The following is a 21,405-nucleotide window of genomic DNA, read 5'->3' as shown; positions in this document are numbered from 1 at the left end:
AATTACCCCAAAATCTTTGCGCCAGAGTTTTCTGTGGCTTCATGCAGTCGCTACTTGTTCAAATACACTTATGTAAGACTTACTTTGCTTAACATTTTATTTACCTATTCTGTTTGCATATTACCAAACCAATACAGACTCATAAGAGTTTATAGCACTCTGATAAAAACAGGTGCTCAATTAAAATATCCTCAATTGATATTATGAACAGTATAAAAGACCATCAAGCAACACCTGCCTATCCCAGGTCCTTGGGAGGGACTTGATAGGAGGATTAAAATGCCAAATCCAGTCTGGCTGGCTGTACGGTGAACCATAATAAATTATGAAGCTGAACAAACAGTGGAGCACTTAGTTAGCTACTGCAAGAAGATGACACAGACTTGGGCAAATAATAGCATAACAAAGTAGCAACAGTGAGACATCAGAATGTCTAAGAAATATCTGGTGGACCACAAAATAGACAATCAAGAAGGTAAAGTGCTTTGGCACTTTAGAATTCAAGCAGACAAACACCTGCCACATAACACCCAGACTTAATTGCCTATAAGAAAGAAGTTGTACTTGGAGATGACAAAAATCACAAAATACAAAGCCCTGCAAATAGAAGTAGAACAACTGTGGCAAAAAAAGCAAAGATAATAGTAATAGGCACGTTGGGTGCAATCAGAAATCAACTGGAACACCAGCTGAACATCATCAGCATTGACAAAAATCACCATCAGTCAATTGCAAAAGGCAACTTTTCTTAGAACAGTTTACATCCTGTGACAATATCATCAAACAACATCTGCCTATCCCAGATCCATAGGAATGAATCAATGGGTGGATAAAAATGCTAAATCCAGTCTAGCTGGCTGACTTTGTGACCAACCATAATTATTAGTTCATTAAATTTATTTGCCACCCATCTCATTGTGGGGCTACTCTGGGCAGCTTACAACAATGGGAAAAGATGAAAAATGTAGAAATAACAATACTAAAGCAACAATTAGCAAAACATGAATTAAACCTTGGAAGGGAAATGAGTATTAGAAAGAAACTTAGTGTGAACCTGCCTTGGTTTTCTTTGGTATAAGAGGGAGGGGGGAAATGCTGTCAGGCTTTCAAGATTGATGTCAGTCTTTGAGGCAGGTCAAAAAAGATACTCCACCAGAAATACTGGAATTTTATTTTACTAATATAAGCTATAATAACAGAATCTTGAAAAACTGACAGCATCTTCCATCCTCTCCCTCTTAATTCATGTTTGCTAACTGCTACCACCTTCCTTCACCAGGGCCATCTCTCTGGTTCTGAATAGTATCAAATGCTTCATGAAAGACTTCCATCTTAAGTTGGTCCCAAAACATTAAGAGATTTGGTGCAAGCCTTAATTCCAAGGGTACTATTCCAAAAAGCTTAAATAGTGACTGGAAAACAAAACCTTTCAGCCTCTATTCCCTTTATCTCATGGGGTGGGGGGGTAAACAGATCCCCAGGAAAAACTAGATGTGAAAATGATCCTGAAGGTATTGGGGCACTAAGACATAAACAAAATGATTGGTTAATGCCAGTACTTTGGACTATATCTGGAAACCTATTGACAACTAATATGGCAGGTCTTGAAGTACAGTTGTGATGTGCTGGGATGTAATATTTCACCAGAAGGTTTATACTCCTATACTTATCATTGCAGGCAGTTCCACACAGTGTGGCTGATAATACTACAGTAAAAAATATGTCTGTGTGATCTCTGTGATCATGCCCAGATAAGATTTTTGGAGAAATTAAAGATTGCTTAGTACATTGTAACAATTGAGTTCATCCAGTATTATAAGATTCCCCCCCCCCCCAAAACTAGTGTATGGTATTTTTTGCTAGCACTGATATAAGTAGAACATTGCACAATAATTCTCATTAGCATTTGAAAGACTTTTCCTTAGTTCTTAAGATAACTCACATGCTGTTTCATAAATATCTGAAAAGTAAACAATAGTTTTCTTCATTATTTAGGGAAATTTAGATCTGTGTTACTCATAGTTTATATTTCATTTACTAAACCACTAAACTATGTACTATGTATTCCTTTAATTCCATTTTTGGGGGCCTGTATTCACTACTGATTTTGTGAACTGGTATATAAATCATTTCAACATAGAGGTGGATAGTACTTTAAACTTAAGTACTATCAATTTTGCAGGATCCAATCTGGGTCGGTCACTGGGACCAGAGGTTTTGTCTTCCAAGCTTTTGGACTTGTGGTGGAGCCCATCTTCAGGGAAGTTCTCGCTAAGGTCTCTGAAGACAGGCTCCAGCACGAGTCTGAAAGCTCAAAAGGCAAAACCTCTGGTTCCAGTGACTGACCAGGATTGGTTCCTGCAACATTATCCTCGGACACATTTTGCTTCCATTTAGATTTCTAGTTTTGTGAGACAATTTTGCAGAAGTCAGTATTTCCAGTCCCTGAAAAAAATCTTCATAATGAAGCTGAAGTATATGGTCTTGTATCTGTTCTTCTGTTTTCTTTTCTATTTTTGTCACTATCAAAATCCATGCCTGAATGTGAAAATGTCTTATGTGTTTTTACCCTTATCAAATTAATGATTAATCTTGATAATTTGTAGAGAAGGGTGAGATGAGCATTCTACACCATTGCTCATCTGGACTCTTAGAAGAAGAAAAGCTATGGTATCTAGAACATATATTGTATTTTGTATTTCTAGACAAATTTTATTTTACTTATGCTACTGACTTAACTGCATTTAATTTACTGATTAGTCTGCATCTACCACTATTGACTATGAACATTCAAAAGCTTCATGATCAAACTTTATGACAACATTTTAATATGAGAGTGATTCCTGAGAAGAATATATAGTTAAAATGAACAATAAACAAGCCAGTTATGATGACTTTGCTTGAAAGAGTAGTAAGCTTTAAAAAGAGGCTTTAAAAGAAATGAGTGAGAATGGAATGTCTTTATAGGAATCTTGCACTTCCCTGCAGGAGGATGACAGTGAACATACATCAGTTTCATTGTGTAGGCTTAATAAAAACTCATAAAGCATAAACTTATAACAGCTGGCCAATGCATATATGCACTGCAGAGTAGAAAATGAATGATAGCTGTGCCTTTCTGTTTCAGTGCAGCTTGTATGGGTTTCCTTCCTGTGTAAATGTGCAGTGAAAGTAATTTTAGTTATGTTCAGATAAATTAATTTTGCCTTAATAAATTAGAGTATGTTCTAATTTTGGTTCATTAAGTTTTTACCTTTTTAAAGCTAAGTTGATTCATTCTTTGCTCCACAATATTTGGTAGTTTTAAGAAAAGGTATGTGCTTCTCTTAATGTATTTTTGTATGCTTTGTTCCCTTTTGGAAAGAACATTGTAATGTGGGGAGGGGGAGTTGCAAATAAATATATAAGGATAATTTTGGTTCATTCTATTTATTGATTTAAGAAATAAAGTCTGGCAAACATGCCTTTGGAAAAAAACAAATTGATTTCTCTATCATTTGACTTCAAATATTTAGAAACATTAGTACTTATTTGTGTTCTATGCTCAGAACACATGAAAGACGGTTAATTTGGCAGGTCATGTGACAAATCTTAACAGCTCTTTCTCTACCACTTTAATACATTATTGAATCTATATTCAATATATTCTAAAGTTATCTTAACATTGGATGTTTAAAATAAATTAGTGATTTATATAAAATGCTGCTAACAACTATTCTAAACTGTCCAGTTTTGCTATTGGTTAGAATAGTTCATATGTTTTTCTGTTATATTATCTTAGTATTTTTTCTTCCATTCATTTCTATCCATTTCTCACGGATTCCTTGACTATAATCCTTGCAGTTTTCTTCGCAAGGTTTTCAGAAGTTTTCCATTGTCTCCTTTCTCTTGAAAGAAAGTGACTGACCCAAGGTCACCCATAGGCTTTGTGACCAAGCCAGGAGTAGAAATCACAATCTCCCAATTTCTAACCTGATGTCTTAACCACTATACCAGACTTGTTCTCAGAACCTTAGTATACTTGGATGTAAGACATGTTAAGCAGTCATTGCAATCCCCTTTTAGTTGCTTGACAGGGACTTTCCAGGTCAACTGTGGCTGTCAAGAAGAAAGGTATCAAAAAGTAGGAAATAACCAGACACCTGAACATTTAGAATATTAAATATTTAGTACCCATTATTTTTCTATTCATTATAAATATTTTATTTTCAGTGGGGTGCTCTGAAGTTCAGACTTCAGACAATTTGGCTCTTGCCACTTTTCTAGTTCTTCCCTTTTATCTCCATATCCAAGTTTATCCTTTGTGGCTTTAAATGAAGTATTCCTCCTCTACCTTGGGATGGTTTGCCTATCATGCTAAGCCCCAAATCAAAACACATTGTGACTTGCGTTCCAAGTGAATTGTAAGTTATATCATACATTCGTAAGTTTGTAAGTCATATCATATCATAAGTTCACATATCATACTACTGTAATCTAGAGGTCCTTAATCATTTATTGCATTAATCAAAATCACAGGTTTTCAAGTAACATCTTTATTACCTGTGGACTTATTGTGGAGGTTTAAGCTAAGAATGAAGTTTGATATGTGTTTATGCAATAGAGATGATCAGAAATAGAGAACAAACTTCACTGTTATTAGATTGTAATTTGTGTTTACGTATCAAAGATTTCCGAAAACTGTAGCTTGAGATGTGGCACCCTAATGATCTTGTACAAATAATCTTTACACATTTCTTGCCTATTAAAGTATGTGGTCATATAGCTTTGAATATGAAACTCTTCTAAATAAAAGGTTTTTTTTACCAACACATACTAAATAGCATCCAATGGATATTAAGATCTTCCCACTCTGAGCCACTTGTATTGTTCTCTGCATCTCCCTTATAGTATAAAAGAATTGGAACAGTGTTTGTTTCCCTGCATTCTGTTGATTCCATCATGTAAATCAGACAGCAAAAGCAATAATGATTTGACTCTTCTCTGAAAAATCTGGTTTGCGTGCCATATAGTAAATAACTTGATAGGAAATTGTTTAGTTTATCCTAAGCTCCTGCTTCTCCATTGCATTTGCAAACTAGTGTCACAGAGTTGCTATGTTGGTTTGAAGTTACTGTTTTGGAGTTTGTGTCTGAATAAATAGTTACATTTCAGAGTCAGCATTCACATTTTGAAGATACATTGTGTTTTGCCTCTCACTGCAAGGTACAATTGGATGCAAAATGTATTTGGAAGAAAATCCCCCTGAATTCAGTGAGTTTTAAATGACATATTTAGAACTGAACTGTTGCCCTTTTAACTGAGAAAACATCTTAAGTTCAGCAGTAAATAGGACAGCTGTGGCCACTTCCACCACATTACATTTTCTTTATTTTTTCCAAGTTCCATGGTGTGGTTAATATGTGGAAATAACTTTCAATAAGAAGCAGAGGGTTTTATTCCTTAGCATTTTAGTGTTATCAGAGGAAGCCCAGAATAGTCTTCCTTTATATTTCTATTTCTGCTACCAGTTTTCTAAACTCTTGAAAATGAAATTCCTTCATCTAGATTTCATACATGGTGCAGCTGTCTTAGGAAGAGGCTTTTAAAATGTATTTTATCTGCTATAATTATAGCCTTCTTCCCTTCTGTTATGGAATTCAAGATTGAGGTGCTTGGTATCATTTCCCTCGCCACTCCTGTTCCTCTAACAGCAATTTGATGTTTAGAAATTGGCCATAAAGCATACTTACCCTTAGCTCTCTTCCTGGGAAGTACCAGGATTCTTTAGTTTCTAGGACATTTTTCTAATGGCTAAAGCAAGTGTATGAAGGCTAAGTACACATACAAATTAAGTCAATTCCCTTTATATCATTTTGCAACTTACTGTATATCCCACCCATGCCTGTTTGGAATTTTCACAAAAAGCCGCATGCTGCAATACATAGTTGTGTTTTTTTTTAAATAAAGTTTTATTTGGGTTTTCACACACACAAAATACAAGTAAAACATCTTTTTTGAAAATAGTATGGTCCCGGGTTGAACTTCTTTATACAGACGCAAAACTCAATTTCATGCTCCTTTTTGTATTCTATTCCATATCTTATACTATTTTACATTTTCTATATAGTTTTTCCCCTCTTTTAATTTTCTCAATTTTATTTTGATTATCTCATCTCAATTCAAATCATTATATTTATACTTTTGTCTGTTCTGTTTCAATTTCATATTATCTTTTCTCATTAAACAAATTTTCTCCTGTAGTTACTAATTGGAGTATGACACCTTTATATCTTTTAATTACATCCATTCAACTCTTATTTAAACTTCAATATATACCTTAAGTTTATGACCTTCAATATAATATATAATACATAACTTCCAATCGAATTCTGCTTGGTACATTCTTATAATACAGACTATATTCTTTAAAAAAAGAAAGAGATTGTAAATATATGTAATTATAAACCCTCATTGCATTCCAGTTCAGTTCTATCATTAATAATCATTAAAATCTTAACATCTTTAACACTTCTTTTCAATTAAATATCATACTTCCTTAAAGACACATATAATCTCCATAATTAATTTTTCCCTTATTTCTCTTCACATATGTTTTATAAATCATTAAATATACCTTTTGTTACATTTATTTATTGACAAGCATTCCACTGAATTACCATAGCTATTTTATCAGACATTTTAATCATACATTGTTTCATATTTTCTAAAATTATTTCTGTTTCTAATATAACCATACTATCTTATGTACCTTTGCAGAATCCCTTTTTCCATTAAATTTTCACCCATTATCTCTATATAGGCCCTGTTTCTCTATATTTTGCTTCTGTCCTTTATAACTTCTTTTCCTTTCTTTCTTCCCTCTCATCTTCTCCCTCCCCTTTTTACCCCCTTGTCTCGCTAGTTCTAATTCTCTCTTCTGCATTTCCCTCTTCTGTTGCTTTCTGATTTTATACTTATTTTTCACTCTATTTATTTTTTTTGGAGTTGTTTTTCCCAATCTTAAACTTTCCATTCTCTCCCCCCCCTTTCCTCCCCCCCCCCCCACCTAAGATTGCTTGTTCATTAAAGATGGCTTCTTCTTTGTTGCAGTCTTCTTGTTCTGCAGGCATTTCTTGTTGTTTCTCATAGTTCCAAATCTCCATTTCTAAAAACTGAAATACGAAGCCAAAAGAACCTCTCCCTTCTTGTGCATCTTCTTTGTACTTTTTAAGTTCCATTTTCAGTTCTTCTAAAAGTGGAGCCATTTTAAACAGTTTTAAACAACCACCCGATTTGATTTTAGTCATTCAAACAATAGCCAAGAATCCAGAAATCATCAAGTAATCCTGATAGTCCTGAGTTATATCTTCTTATTTTTCGACTTTCTCTTCCTGGGGTTTTTGTTGCGATATTTCAGTTAGAATGTATCTTTTGGAAGTCTTGTTGAGATTTTGCTGTAAGTTCTTTTTTAATTCCAGGCAGCCTCCTTCCTTCCAGATCCTACCCTTTTATTCTTTTTTTATTCTCTCCTTTCCTGTTTTCAAAAGCTTTTAATTATCCAGAAATCTTTATTATCCCTTTGACTTTTTATTTTCAGCATTAAATGCCTATTGATGTCAAAGTGGATTTTTTTCCAATTTCTTGCTTAAGTCTCTTAGCTGTCAGTATAGGAAAAGGAGAAAACCAAATCTTTTCCCTTTTCTCTCTTCTTCGCAGCTTAAAAATCTTCTTAGGGAACAATGTTATTGTTTTTTAATAGTTTCAATTCCAGGGTACCTTATTTGTTGCTTTTGCTGTTTGATCCGGTCAACCAAAACTTTCTCTTCTTATCTTCCTCCTGCACATTCTTTTCCAGTCGAGTTCTTCTTTGTGGTGGCCATTTCTGACTACCGCTGCAACCGCCTTCGGGAAAGGGAGTAATGGCCAGCTGGGGAGGAGAGATGTGGCTCTCCTCAACCCTGCAGGCAATCTCCCCCCTCTTCACCACCTCTATGGGGTGGCTTAGCCCCAAAACCAGCTGGCTCGGGGCGCTCCAGCGGCGAGTACAGATTGAAGCCTCGCAGAGATGAGGTTTCGGTCTGTCGCTGAAGAAGCTCAAACCGAAGCCTCACAATACATAGTTTTCTAACATTATCCAGTGATGTTGCTTTTTATAGCAGCCTTTCTGTAATATGCCTAAACAACCTATGAGGTTAAAAAGCATTGCCTAATGGAAATAATTGTCAATGACAATTGACAATTATTTCCCAGAATCTGTGCAGAGGAAGTATGAATGAATGATAAAGCTGTAGAAAGGAAATGAAAGTTTCTTGTACAATAGATACTCATAAAGGTTGTAATAAAATTCCCCAAAAGTTATATCAGCAGATGTTGGATTTGCATCTTTCATTATCCTGTGAGGAGAGAGATAAGAGAAAGAATTAATTAATTTTATTTGGGTCTTAGCGTTTGGTAAAAATACCTTTACAGCTGCTAGATTTCTCCAATGTTTAAGCTCTTTTAAAAAGGATAATGGGAGAATATTTAGTTGCTATAATTGTTCTGGAATTGTATATACTGTAAACCAGGGGTCCCCAACCACTGGTCCGCGGACCGGTACCGGTCCGTGGAACAAGTCCTACCGGGCGGCTGGCTTGCTGAGCGCCGCCATCTTGTTTTGATGAAAAGTGCTTCCGGTGAGCTTTTCCGGGTAAAAAGCTCACTGGAAGCACTTTTTCATCAAAACAAGATGGCGGCGCCCAGCTGATGTCGTACCGGGCCGCGCCATAAAAAAGGTTCGGGATACCGGGCCGCGGCGTAAAAAAGGTTGGGGATCACTGCTGTAAACCTTAGCTTGACATAGCATAATGTCTGACATAATGGTGTTACTTGGTATATTGCAGTAAACATTGATTCCTGTTATCAGAGGAGGAAAAGATTGTTCATACATGAGGATCCTTTTCCTGAAAATATTTATTTTATACAATACCACTCTGTTGAATTCTGTGTGGAATATGTTCTGCACTAGCTAGCTAATATGCATTCTTAATATTGCTAAAGCCATTGCAGTCAAATATTATGTATGTAGGGGGAAGGGAATAATATATATATTTTACATGCTGTCAAAAGACATGTGCATCACTGTTAGACTTACAGTAGAACCAGAGGTATAGAACTGTGAGGTGCATGATTCCAAGTTAGAATGTATGCTGTTTACTGTTACGATGGGCTGTACAATTGTATAAGTATGTGTATGTATGAAAAAAGGGCAAGACATCTGGTTTTTGAGACATTCCTTTGCATGTAGATTTCTGCATGTGAAAAAAGGAGGAGGAAAACAAATCACATTATAGTTCCCAGGTAATGAAAATTCAAATATCTATCACTCTTTCTGCCCACTAGGAAAATATGATGTGCCTAATTTGGTTATACGTTTCAGTTCTAATGCAATATTAGATGTACTAAGTATAACTAATATTATAAAAAATTAAATACGTATAAGAAGTACTGCTTCTGATTTACTGAATATCTGGTATAATCAGTTCAGAAAATCCTTGATAGATCTGGAATGAGAACCTTTTTCTAATTAATATTTTAAAAAGGCATAAATACTGCAGGAGAGCTCTTGGTCTTTCATGCTATGTAGAAAAAAGCTTCAAATTAATAGATATACATAAACGTTTTAAAGACTAAAATTGTACTTACAGTTGGCACAGAAAGTAAACATTCAGAATCAGTGTAAGATAGTTTTTCTTCAAAACAAGCAATCAAAAGGCACTTATCACAAACCACTGTGAGTGAGTGCTTCTGACTCACTTTGGAAGCACCATAGTATAGTGTGCAATAGCTATCTCTCCACCTCCTCCTCCTCCTCCTCCTGCTCTCCAGTCTATCCACTGCATCTTCCGCATGTTTCCAAACTATGGTCCTGAGCTTTCTTTTGCCAATTGGGCCCACAATACTTAACTGATGTCATCAATCCTTCTTGTTTTAGGTCACTTTCATGGACACTTTTTATCAAGCGGGATCCATTCTATGACTGCCTTGGTCCACCTGCCAACAGTTGTTCTTGCTATCTCTATTACTATAATGTATTTCATGAACAGCAGTTTCTCTTAATGCATCCTTTCACAGTTAAATATAACCTGTCAGAATAACCTGATATATCAATGGCCCTTTAAATATAGCATTACATTTCTGAGGATTTGAGAGACAAAATAATTTTAATAGATTAACAGCTAAGATTATTATTTTAAAATTTCAGTTGGATTCATGCCTCTTGCTATGTCACAAAGCACTCTGGCACAGCATGAGACATAATGTAACATTAACCGTGGGCAAACACACACTGGACAGCAAAATAAACTACCGGTGGTCAAGGTTTCTTCTATTTAAGCCAGATGGAGTATCAATGTTTGTTCATTAAAAAAAAAAATGCTAGCCCAAATGAAGGTCACAGCTTCTGCATGCAGGATGGATGGAGGGGTGAAGTTTATTTTAGTTTCATGGCTTTTAATTTCATTCTTTACACATCCAATTCAGATGACCTGAAGCAGGAGACTTGGACTAGGATCATACACAGAAATAAATAATAATTCTTGCTGCTCCCCTCTACTTTTATTATGCTGGTGACTTAAGTGAAGACATAGGAGCATAGCATGAATGTTTGCAATAGGGAGTTTTTAAGTATACATACTTCTTACGGATTTGCCAATCGCATAAAAATGGTTGTGTGTAGAGCAAGGCTGTGTTGCAGATTGTCACACTATAAGCATGAAGACATTGCATATATCACTAGTTTGACTAAAAGAAGGAGATCTTTATGGCTTTTTGTGTGTTGCTTTGCATGTTAGATTTAATAAAGAGAGTCCTGGAACTTAGCTAATGAATTATGCATCAATTTTACTTCAGAGTAAATAATTTTTTAAAAAAGCTTTCCCCTCCTTCCATGTTTTAGCTAGATATTATGATATTTAAGAAAGTGTAGCATAAATCTGCTTATTGATTTGAAGACTGTCTAAGAACTGATTTATTTGTCCTGGAACTTTGTGTGACCTTTTCAAGTCATTTCACCCTACAGTGCAAAGTAAAAAACATAAATAATGTTAAGCTTTAAGTTCCACTGTCTCCTTTTTTTTGTCTTAACTCTTATAAAACCAGATGATCCTTTTATCTCCAAATTAGTTTAACTTAAAATATTAATTTTTTTCCTGTTGTATAATTAATTCTATATTTTCCAGTTATTCAGGCAAATATCTCTTATGAAGAAAGCTGAAGATTAGCATATCTCAGTTCAGAGTAATTTCTTTAATTGCTGAATTCCTCAATTCTTTTTAGAGATGATATGAAATCACAGTTGAACCTGTTTATCATATTTTGAGCTGGACAAATAATATTTGTCTCCATTAAAATAAAATTAGTCTCCGGTATTATTCCATTTACTTTATTTAACTGTAAGGACAAGGACAAAAATCATGAACTATGTCTCCAGTTTTCCAGTACCTAGAAGGCAGTCAGGCAGGCTGGCTTTGAAGCAAATCTTCTACTGTGTACATAGAAGAGATTACTACAGGAAGAATTCGTCACAAAATAAAGATATGGGTAATAGTGTCTGTTTTGATTGTAAGCTGGGTGAAAATTAATACATAGTTCTTTAGTAGTTAAGATTCTGATATGCTGTTTTCATTTGTACACCTACTTTAGTTTTTAGCAAAAGATCTTAGCAAAATCTACAAAACAGATTTTGTAAAAATCATAATAGCTATAGGATTCAAGTGTACCTATCATGTCATTTAAAACAGAATAATGCATATGCTGTGGCTATATATTGCCTGTATTATGCTTATATCGTACAGTAGGCAGTGTTTTTTTTTTATTGGAAAGTATAAGTATTTATAAAGTGCTGGCATTATTACTATTATTGTTATTTCTAGTATTTCTCTATTATTTAAAAAAGAATACAGTTTTTATTCAAAGACTTTGATGGGTCAAGTTAACAAGTGCGATGGCATTTTCATTGTGGAAATTGCACCATCTGAGTACAGCTGAGAAGTAACTCAAAGCAATCTTCATGTAACCACTTCACTGTAGTGTATCCAGCCATTTTGTTGTACTTCTGTCAATTTCTTCCCTCCAAGTGGCCACAACAAGGAATACTGATTGAACAGATACTGCTAAATTGCCTCAACTCAGATTTGCATAGTTCTACTGTGCAGTATCACAGTTCCTTTGGGTTGAGCATCAAACATGGACTTATAGAAACCAACAAAGGATGCCAATTAAACCAGAATTCTCAGTACACAGACTATTATTAGTAGGTAGATCATAGCCACACTCTCATTTGCAGCATGGAACTTCCTGGTACACAACCAGATGTACCGATCTCAAGTTTACATCTCAAAATAGCAGCTATAGGCCTGGTGCTTAGCAATCTTTGTGAACTTACCACATCCCCTGAACCAGCCATTTCACTGGACAGAACTAGATTCACTTATATCCAAGGCACTTCATTTTGGACAATATTCTACTTTAGCTGTCTTCTCAGAGCAGATCTACCAGTCCTGATTTTCTGGCCACTGCTGCTATTGGCATTTCCTTCTGCTAGTGACTGGAAGAAGAGATACAGCAAGGAGTCAGAATCATTGCCTGTGCATCATGTCCATTGCACATCGTGTTACTTTCCTGATTGGAAAAAGTTGATGTTCAGGAAAAGGAATATGTTGCAGCCATGACTGATCCTCTAAGCAAGTTTAAATTATTTTGGCACTCAGGCTGCCTATCTTGTTCTAAATGGACAATTCAAATATCTTGTCCTAAGCAGGGCTGATCTAACTGTACAAACCCATAAGATAATCGCATATGTTCTGGTGAGTAAGACTGAGAGGCAGTTGTAAGATGCTAGGTATTTGGTGCTGCTGTACATGGACATAACATGAAATTGACTTCAATAAAAATCAATTGCAGCATAAAGAAAATAAACATCCCATAAATTTAGTAATAAAAAATAGTTTCCATCCATAGCTTCTTGTCCTGCCTTCAAGTGCTTTGGAGAATATATTGACTCCCTCTTCTTTGTGGCAGCCCTTGAGATATCAGAACACTGCTATCATATCACCCATAGTCTTTCTTTTCATTAAACTAGACATATCCAATTCCAGCAACCATTCTTTATATGTTTTAGCCTCCAGTCTCCTAATCTTTTTTGTTGCTCTTCTCTGCACACTTTCTAGAGCTGTGATGGTGAACCATTGGCACGCGTGCCAGAAGTGGCATACAGAACCATTTCTGCCAACACGCAAGAGGTTCCCACTGTGCATGCGTGCATGCCTCCCACCAGCCAGCTGATTGTTGGGTATCTGCCATGCATGTGCGGGGGGAGACACACGTGCGAGATGCATGCACAGGGGGCAGGGCATGTGTGAGGGTCATGTGCGCATAACATGGGATTGCATGCACATGCACAGAGGCATACGGTGCATGCACAGGGGGTCATGTGCACATGCGCAGGGGGCAGGGAGTCATGCACACATTGCATCATGGGTGCAGGCACACGAGCGAGTGCACTTTCGGCACGCGATGTGGAAAAGGTTAGCCATCACTGTTCTAGAGTTTCAACATCTTTTTAACATTGTGGCGACCAAAACTGGATGCAGTATTTTAAGTGTGGACTTACCAAGGCATTATAAAGTGGTATCAGCTCTTCATGTAATCTTGATTCTATCCTTCTGTTAATGCAGCCTAGGACTACTTTGGCTTTTTTCACAGCTGCAGCACACTGTTGGCTCATATTTAAGTGATTGTCAACTAGGGCTCCAAGATCCCTCTCAACAGGGGTAGGCTTCAAAATTTTTAGCAACTGGTTCTCTGCCCGGTTGCTGGGTGGGTGTGGCCATGGTGGACGTGGCCTAGTCGGCCTCCTGCACCACCGCGGGGGCATTTTCGTCCTACCCAGGCTCCAGAGGCTTTCCTTGAGCTTCCAGGAGGGTGAAAATGGCCTCCCTGGGCTCCGGAGGCCCTCTGGAGCCCATTTCTGGCCTTCCAGAACCTCTTGAGAGGCCCATTTTTTGGCCTCCCCGAGCCTCTGCACAGACCTTGTACTTACCTGGGATCCAAAACAGGCCACGTGAAGACTCCTGGGAAGGGCGGGGAGGGGCTAGCCAGGCGTTGGATTTGCCAATTCACCTAACCGGCCATAAAAAAATGATAAAATTAGCTACTGGTTCACCCAAACTGGGGAGAACCAGTAGCAGCTCACCCCTACCTTTCACGATAATTACTATTGAGCCAGATACCACCTGTACTATACCTGTGCATTTGGTTTTCTTGCCTAAATGTAGAACCTTACTTTTTTTCACCATTGAATTTCATTTTATTAGATAGGGCCCAACGTTCAAATCTGTCGAGATCCTTCTGTATCTTAAAGCTATTCAATAGATGGGATTGGCTTCAAAAATAGTGCTAAGTAAGTATGGTTTATTAAATTAGGTGTAAAAGTTGCATTCACACTTACTGATAAATTAAACCAATCAAGTTATAGTTTAAAACAATGTATGAGTCCAGCTAGGAAGGCTTAAAATATTATACAGAGTGCAGGCTTCAGATTTATGGACATATTGCTATAATTTGTAATAGCATACTTCTAAGAAACATAGAATTCTAAGTGAACTATGATTTTTGGAGCATGAATGAACACATTATCAAAAATGTTAAATAATGGCTTTAGTAATGTGATAAATTTTGGTCAGATTCAGGCAAACTACAATAGTACAATTTTGTGCTCTGTATCGTGTTTTTGATCTCATGATTTGAAAGAATATATGGAGATTCTTTTACAGACCCAAGCATGTCATGTTCACTGCATTGGGTCTGGTAAACAAGGGTTCATTGTATCTGTATGACACTATACACACACTGTTCAATAGAAGAGACTCTACAGTTTGTTCACTTTTGCATTAAATATAAAATGTTGCCATGATGCCAGATAGGACATTCATTTTTTTTTAACCATAATAAAAATAGTCTTTAAGGAGCACATGTTTGTGGCTGTCTAAGTTATGATTGTGTTTTGTTTAATTAAAATTTTAATTAAAATTTTAATTAAAATTAAATTTAAAAATTAAAAACACCTATTTTCACTGATTTTTTTCACTTATGAATAGTATGGCATACCATAAATGATGTGACCATATATGCATACACACATAAATCTAATTAAAGCTGCTTCTTTTGACAAGCAGTTTATTTCTTTGCTTCCTCAAACTTGTCTGAAAGATCATATGCTAAATAATTTGGCCATACAATGAAATGAGTGAGAGTGGGCTGATTTATTTCATATCTGCTTATTTTTCTTCCACATAGGCACAGAAAATATCATCTCAATGAATGGGGAAATGGGTTTCTTATCATTTGCTCCTATAGTAGGGCAAAGAGGCAGTGGCCTTGTACTCTGTTTACAGAGCTGTAAAAGCGGTATCTTTCCCCTGCCATTTATGATAATGACATCTCCAGCCAATTGATTAAAAAAAATCCCTGCGTTCTCTCTCTCTCTCTCTAATGAATGTTAAAAGGCAGAGTTGGAATATTAATCCCTTCCCCCACGTCCCTGCATCTTCTCATTGCTAATGTATATAATTTGTAAAGTTATACGTCCACTCGGACCCTACCTCCCTGAGATGCCTTTTACTATTTCAGCTTACCTTCCAGGAAAAGTAATAATTAAAGGAAACCACTCTTTTTATTTTCTAAGATTGCATCTCAATAAATCTTAGAAAACAAAATAAGAAGTATTCTTGGAAGTAAATATGGTACCTGAGGCTGTTACAACATGCTAACTTTCTACAGCATGTATTTATTTGGAATATATATTCATTCCAAATAAAATTAGATAGAGCCTGGTGGATACTAAGGCAAAAAACAGAAATGATAACATCATTTACACACACACACACCCTCCATACTCAAAAACTAAGAACGATAATCTTCTGAGGACAAAGGCAATATAACAGTTGGTTTGTTTCAGTCTAACTTATTTGTAAGTTTAAGCTTATAAGCAGGTACAGAACCTGGCCAACTTTGTCTAAATTTAAAAACTAATTAGGGTTGATCAAAAATATTGCTTTCTAGGGAAACCACCAGGAAATAGCAGGGAGTTGGGCCAGACTGGAAAGTTGAAAAACATCTTGGAAAAGGAAACGGCTGTAAGATACGGCTTCCATACTGTGGCCAGTATTATATTCATCTGGTTACCAGGACTTGGAGATATCTTTACCTTTCTGTACAGTGGTAGCAACACCGGAGTTAAAAGCATAATTGACAGTTTACAGAATTGACAAATTAAGTGGCATTTTTGTCAATTTAAATTATTCTAACTGTAGTCATTTAATTCTGTATGCTTTTGAAATTTGCAGATGATTAGACATTTTACCTAAATGACAAATTGCCCTTAAAAATATAAATTATTTATTGAAATGATGTAAATTCAATAATGCTTTGCAGACAAGTATGTATTTGTCTTTCAGCTGAACCTTTGCCTGAGGAAGAGTATTTCAGTCAGAAATTCGGGAATACCGCTGCTCTAATTGATCAAATGAAATTGGAAATAACTGATTCTCTCAACTTAAACTGAAGGTTCTTCTCTGCAATCAGAGACTTTGTTACACTTTTGCTCTATAGTCCCCTAAAACATGATGAAGTAATACAAAATAAAATGCGACAAAAACTGCAGGTTTATGCTGCTCCTATGATTCTCACAACCAATACATTTTTAACTTAGCATTTCAGGTATGTAGGAATTCAAGTGATATTGTTCCTAATCTGCTGTGTCCAAGAGAAGAGACTTCTGCATATTTAGGAATCCCATCAATTTTCCTATCGTGTCTTAAAGCAATTTCGGAGGGAAGATGATTTGTAATTCAGTATGATTGGAGAGTGGCTGGTTTATCATGCCCTTCCAAATATCCTGCTGGCTGTAATCATGGCAATTGTAATCCTATAGTATTGATGAGTAGTAGGTAGATCTTTAAATACACCCACTTAGCAAAGATATGTTTGGCTAAGTGGGTGCATTTAAAACAGCTTATAAGTAGGTAACAGCACCTGGGATCAGATTAACTTGCATTAGAAACTAACGTTGCCATAGTCTTTCCATCCCCCACCCCCCGTAATTGCACAACATACTAAAATATTATCTGTTGGTAAAACTATTAAAAGGTATTACAAGATTATTACAGTTTAAGAATAAAGGTACTATTTACATAGTAAATATTTACTACTGGTAGTAATGTGTACATAGTAAAAGGTACTATTATTATAGTCTTCATTTAACTGTGGTAATTGAGATGGAATTTCTGATGATAAGCAATGTGATCATACAGGACAACCTCATGTGACCACATTGCTTAGGGACAACGATCCAGTACTCCTTACTGATGTTCTTAAGCAATGATTGCAAGCCATTATATCACTCCCAGGTGTCTTGCAAGCTGGCAGGTAAGGCATGAACAAGGGCGGCCTGCAAGGCACAGCAAGAGACCAGCATGGTCAGCAGTAGCTGTTGCCAAGTGGGGTGGGGGGTTGGGGTGAGGGGGAAGTGACTTACCAAAACAAATCACAACCTTTCCTGCTGGCTTCCCATTGACTTTGCTTGTGGGAAGCTGTCAGGGAAAGTTTCAATAGGAAATCATGTGACCCCAGGATGCATCAACCATCATAAATGTGAGCTGGTTGCCAAGGGCTCAGATCACAATCAAATGGCTATGAGGGTGGAGAACGTTAAGGACCAGTTGTAAGTATCATTACTTCAGCACCATTGTAACTTTGAATACTTGCTGAATGAATGAATGGCCATTAAATGAGGACCATCTGTACACACCAAAAATGTGGAATGTATCACTACAGAAGTATGGATTTATCACCCTTCGGTAGTAGCAAAAAAATAATAATAGGATGATACTCATCCCAGATCTACAGTGCTTGATGAAAGACTTATGTTCACTTTCTGTTTATGAGCTGGTTGCTCATTGATGTAACAGACGCACAGTTATCTTGTGTGGTTTGAGATTTAATGACTTGTTTAAAAGTTAATTTAGGATAAACTCCATGATTTCTGTCAGAAAAGAGACGCTCTAAAAGTTGGTGGTGGCTGTGGAACCACAAACAGAGAATCAGGAAAAGGAGTCTATGTGGTGACAAGAAACTGAAGAAATGCTGACAGAAAAGAAATTACTTTATGACCAGTGCTGGGATTCAATTTTTTTTACTACCGGTTCTGTGGGCATGGCTTGATGGGCGTGGCAGGGGAAGGGTACTGTAAAATCTCCAGTCAGAGGTGGTATTTGCCGGTTCTCTGAACTACTCAAAATTTCCACTACCGGTTCTCCAGAACTGGTCAAAACCTGCTGAATATACCACCTCTGGTTAAGACGATGAATAAATCAAGTAGGAGTATTTGTTATGTGTTTCACTAGGATAGGCAAAGGAAGGAAAGAAGGAAGGAAGAATTTGGCTGCATTTAATTGGCATTAGTGAATGCTATAAGCTGAGTCAGTTCTCTTCCTTCCACCATGTCCTCTTCAAATTCTTCCTAAGAAAATATGCTTAGCTTTTTTATTTAGAAGTGGGATGCAATAGATGCCTTCTTGGTCAAAGAAGAACAATAAACTATCTGTTACCATTTCTTGATAGAGAAAGCCACGGTACAAGAGGCAGCTGCCAGCATTTTTTTTTTTTTTTTAAAGATAGTAGCCTTCGTACAGAATTTGTACTTAGTCAAGCATATATGAAAAATCAAATCTTTTCCAAACCTGTAATTATATAGAATGTCATACTGAACAGGCCCTCAAATAATAATTTCATGGTTTGCAAAATATTTCTACTTTTATTTTTAAGAGTTTAATTGAGCTTACCTTTGAATTTTTACACAAATAATCCAAAGAACAACATTTGCCTTTCATCTGTCTCATCACCTGAAAATGGAATATTTTCAAACTGTTACGTTTTGGTCACATCTATCTACAAACCAAATTTCAAATATTTGTAAACATATTTTCTTACTGCTATCAGGGTTATAACTCATAAAATATTGAGAAAAAGCCTTCACAATGCCCCCTCCATTTACTAATTTGGAAAATTGATTATGTTTGTTGAATTGGTGACATGGGAAACTGCGGTTGATAGGAAACTCAGCTATACATGTGAATCCTAATTGCAAACCCACAGAACCTTGCTATAGCCACTAAACTGGATATTTTGTTTGCAATTTGTGGATGAATCATAATGAACAACTCCCTCCCTTCACAACATAGAAACTGTTGTTTGTCTGACAGTCAAACCCAGTTCTGTTTGGAAGGCTCTGGAACAAACAAACTTCAACAAAGACTTAGATTCTTCAGGGAAGTTAAGCTCAAGATTTATTGTAATATGAGCATGGTCAAAACAGCAAGATCATGGGATTAAACGATTGAAGAGTTAGTTTCAGATATTATTTTAGCAGCCTGCAAGCCTGACTTAAAGAGTTTAATAACATGGTCTCTTAAGTCCCAGCAAGCTTCATGTGTATGGATGCATCCCAACCAATAGCGGAGGTTTGGCTCTTCTTTCAAGAAGACTTCTCTTTCTGACTTGTAGATGGGGTGGACTGCTTAGGTTTCATCCTTTGATGCTGGTGCTCCTTATTGGGGGGTAATCCAGATCCTCTCTCTGTACCAGATAGAATTCCCTTTATCTCAATAGAGCATATTCTAGTTAAGTAAAACCTCCATGATGAAGCATCAGCTTGGATCTTCTGGTTAGAGTGATATGATTTTTCCTTCAAAAAAAAAAAAAAAAAAAAGTTAGAAAATGATAGAAATACTGTATAATAAAGTATAGACTTACATTAATTTGTGAACTTCTCTTTACCAGGAGGTGTAAAAATATATGTAGGCAGGTAATCAACTTGAAACCACACATAATTTTGCCACCCAACAACAGTGAATTGGAAGGAGGTACAAGTCAAATAGGTTTGCCATGAACATAGTCTGCAGTGACCTGGTTCCCACATAAGAGGGATTACAAACAGATGGAGAAACAGCTGAATTATATTGCAGTACAAGCAGTAACATAGTGGTTGTTGGTGTTGCACAACCAAAAAATATCTGCTTGAATCACAAAACAGGAATTTGTGATGGATAATTTTTAAGTTGGGAAAATATAATTTTCTCTAAAATAAAGTAAAAATGATTGAAATCATTTTAGTGTTGAAGAATCTTTAAGAAGAATAGCGATGAATTTTCATGGGCAATGCTAATATATACCTATTCTATCTAAAATAGATGCTTAGGAGGTTGGGAACTGTGATAGGTATGTTTGCTTCTGATGATATGGGGATCACTCCGTAAGCCTAGTTTCATGAGTTTTAAAGCCTCGGTGGCACAGTGGTTAGAGTGCAGTACTGCACGCTACTTCTGCTGACTTTCAGCTGCCTGCACTTTGGCAGTTCAAATCCTACCAGACTCAAGGGTGATTCGGGCTTCCATCCTTCCATCCTTCTGAGGTGGTTAAAATGAGGACCCAAAATTGTTGGGGGCAATATGCTGACTCTGTAAGCCACTTAGTGGTAAAGCAATATGAAACAGTATATAAGTCTAAGTTCTATTGCTATTGCTATTTATAAGCCCAAGGTAGTAAAAACTCATTTAAGTCACATTAAATTAACTAATTGGTTTGTATAGGATCAAATTGGATTAAAAAAATGCTATTTTCCAAATGAAACTAGGTTCTGCTAGCTGATTTACAGTGTATTTTAAAGCCCTCTTTTTATATTATATATAATATTGATCTTTAATATTTATATTTTAATACATATGAAAAACATGATGTAACGATGAGGGTTTCTTTGAATGCCGTACTTTAAGGAAAAGGCTTGCATGGTTCTTTGTAGTTTCCTGAGTTGGTGAAACACAGTATATGTTTTCACACAGAAATAGAGAGAATTTTTCTGGGGAAAAAGACCCCCATTTATTAAAAAATATTATGTCACAATCTACACTTCCGTAAAAATAGTTACTTAGTACAATACACTCTATAGTGACAGAAGAATTGTTAAAATTTACCTTGGCTCGATGCTTCCTTGGTCCTGTTTTCCATCCTCTTCTTTGCTAGAAAAGTTGAGGGATTTCAGTAGAAACTGAAGACATACATAAATCATGCTAATCTAACTGCTGTTGTGACATTAATTAATGTCTCATCATTCCCCTGAAAGCTCAGTGTGGGTTTTTCCTAATTTTATTTCCAAAACACTTAGTGAGATTATTGGATTGAGATACTTATCCACCCAATCATATACAGATAGCATCTTTTTGTGGGCTGAGGCTTATTTAATATTTTTGGGAAAGAAGAGGAGCATGGGCCCTGCTATTGTTCCTTTCCATCAATATTTTTTGAGGATCTGAGGATTTGCTTTGTTTT

General features: G+C 36.2%; 1 protein-coding gene across 1 annotated transcript in view; it reads left to right on the top strand.

The window, feature by feature from the left end:
- GAREM1 (GRB2 associated regulator of MAPK1 subtype 1) overlaps positions 1-21,405 on the top strand; it is a 74,644-nt gene that overhangs the window by 3,237 nt on the left and 50,002 nt on the right.

This window comes from Notechis scutatus, chromosome 3 (assembly GCF_049901735.1).
Source record: "Notechis scutatus isolate UNSWTSFEM ecotype Mainland chromosome 3, rNotScu1.2, whole genome shotgun sequence".
NCBI classification, from domain to species: Eukaryota; Metazoa; Chordata; class Lepidosauria; order Squamata; family Elapidae; genus Notechis; species Notechis scutatus.
Note: the sequence above shows the minus strand (reverse complement) of the source record. Positions and strands in the feature narration are given on the sequence as shown.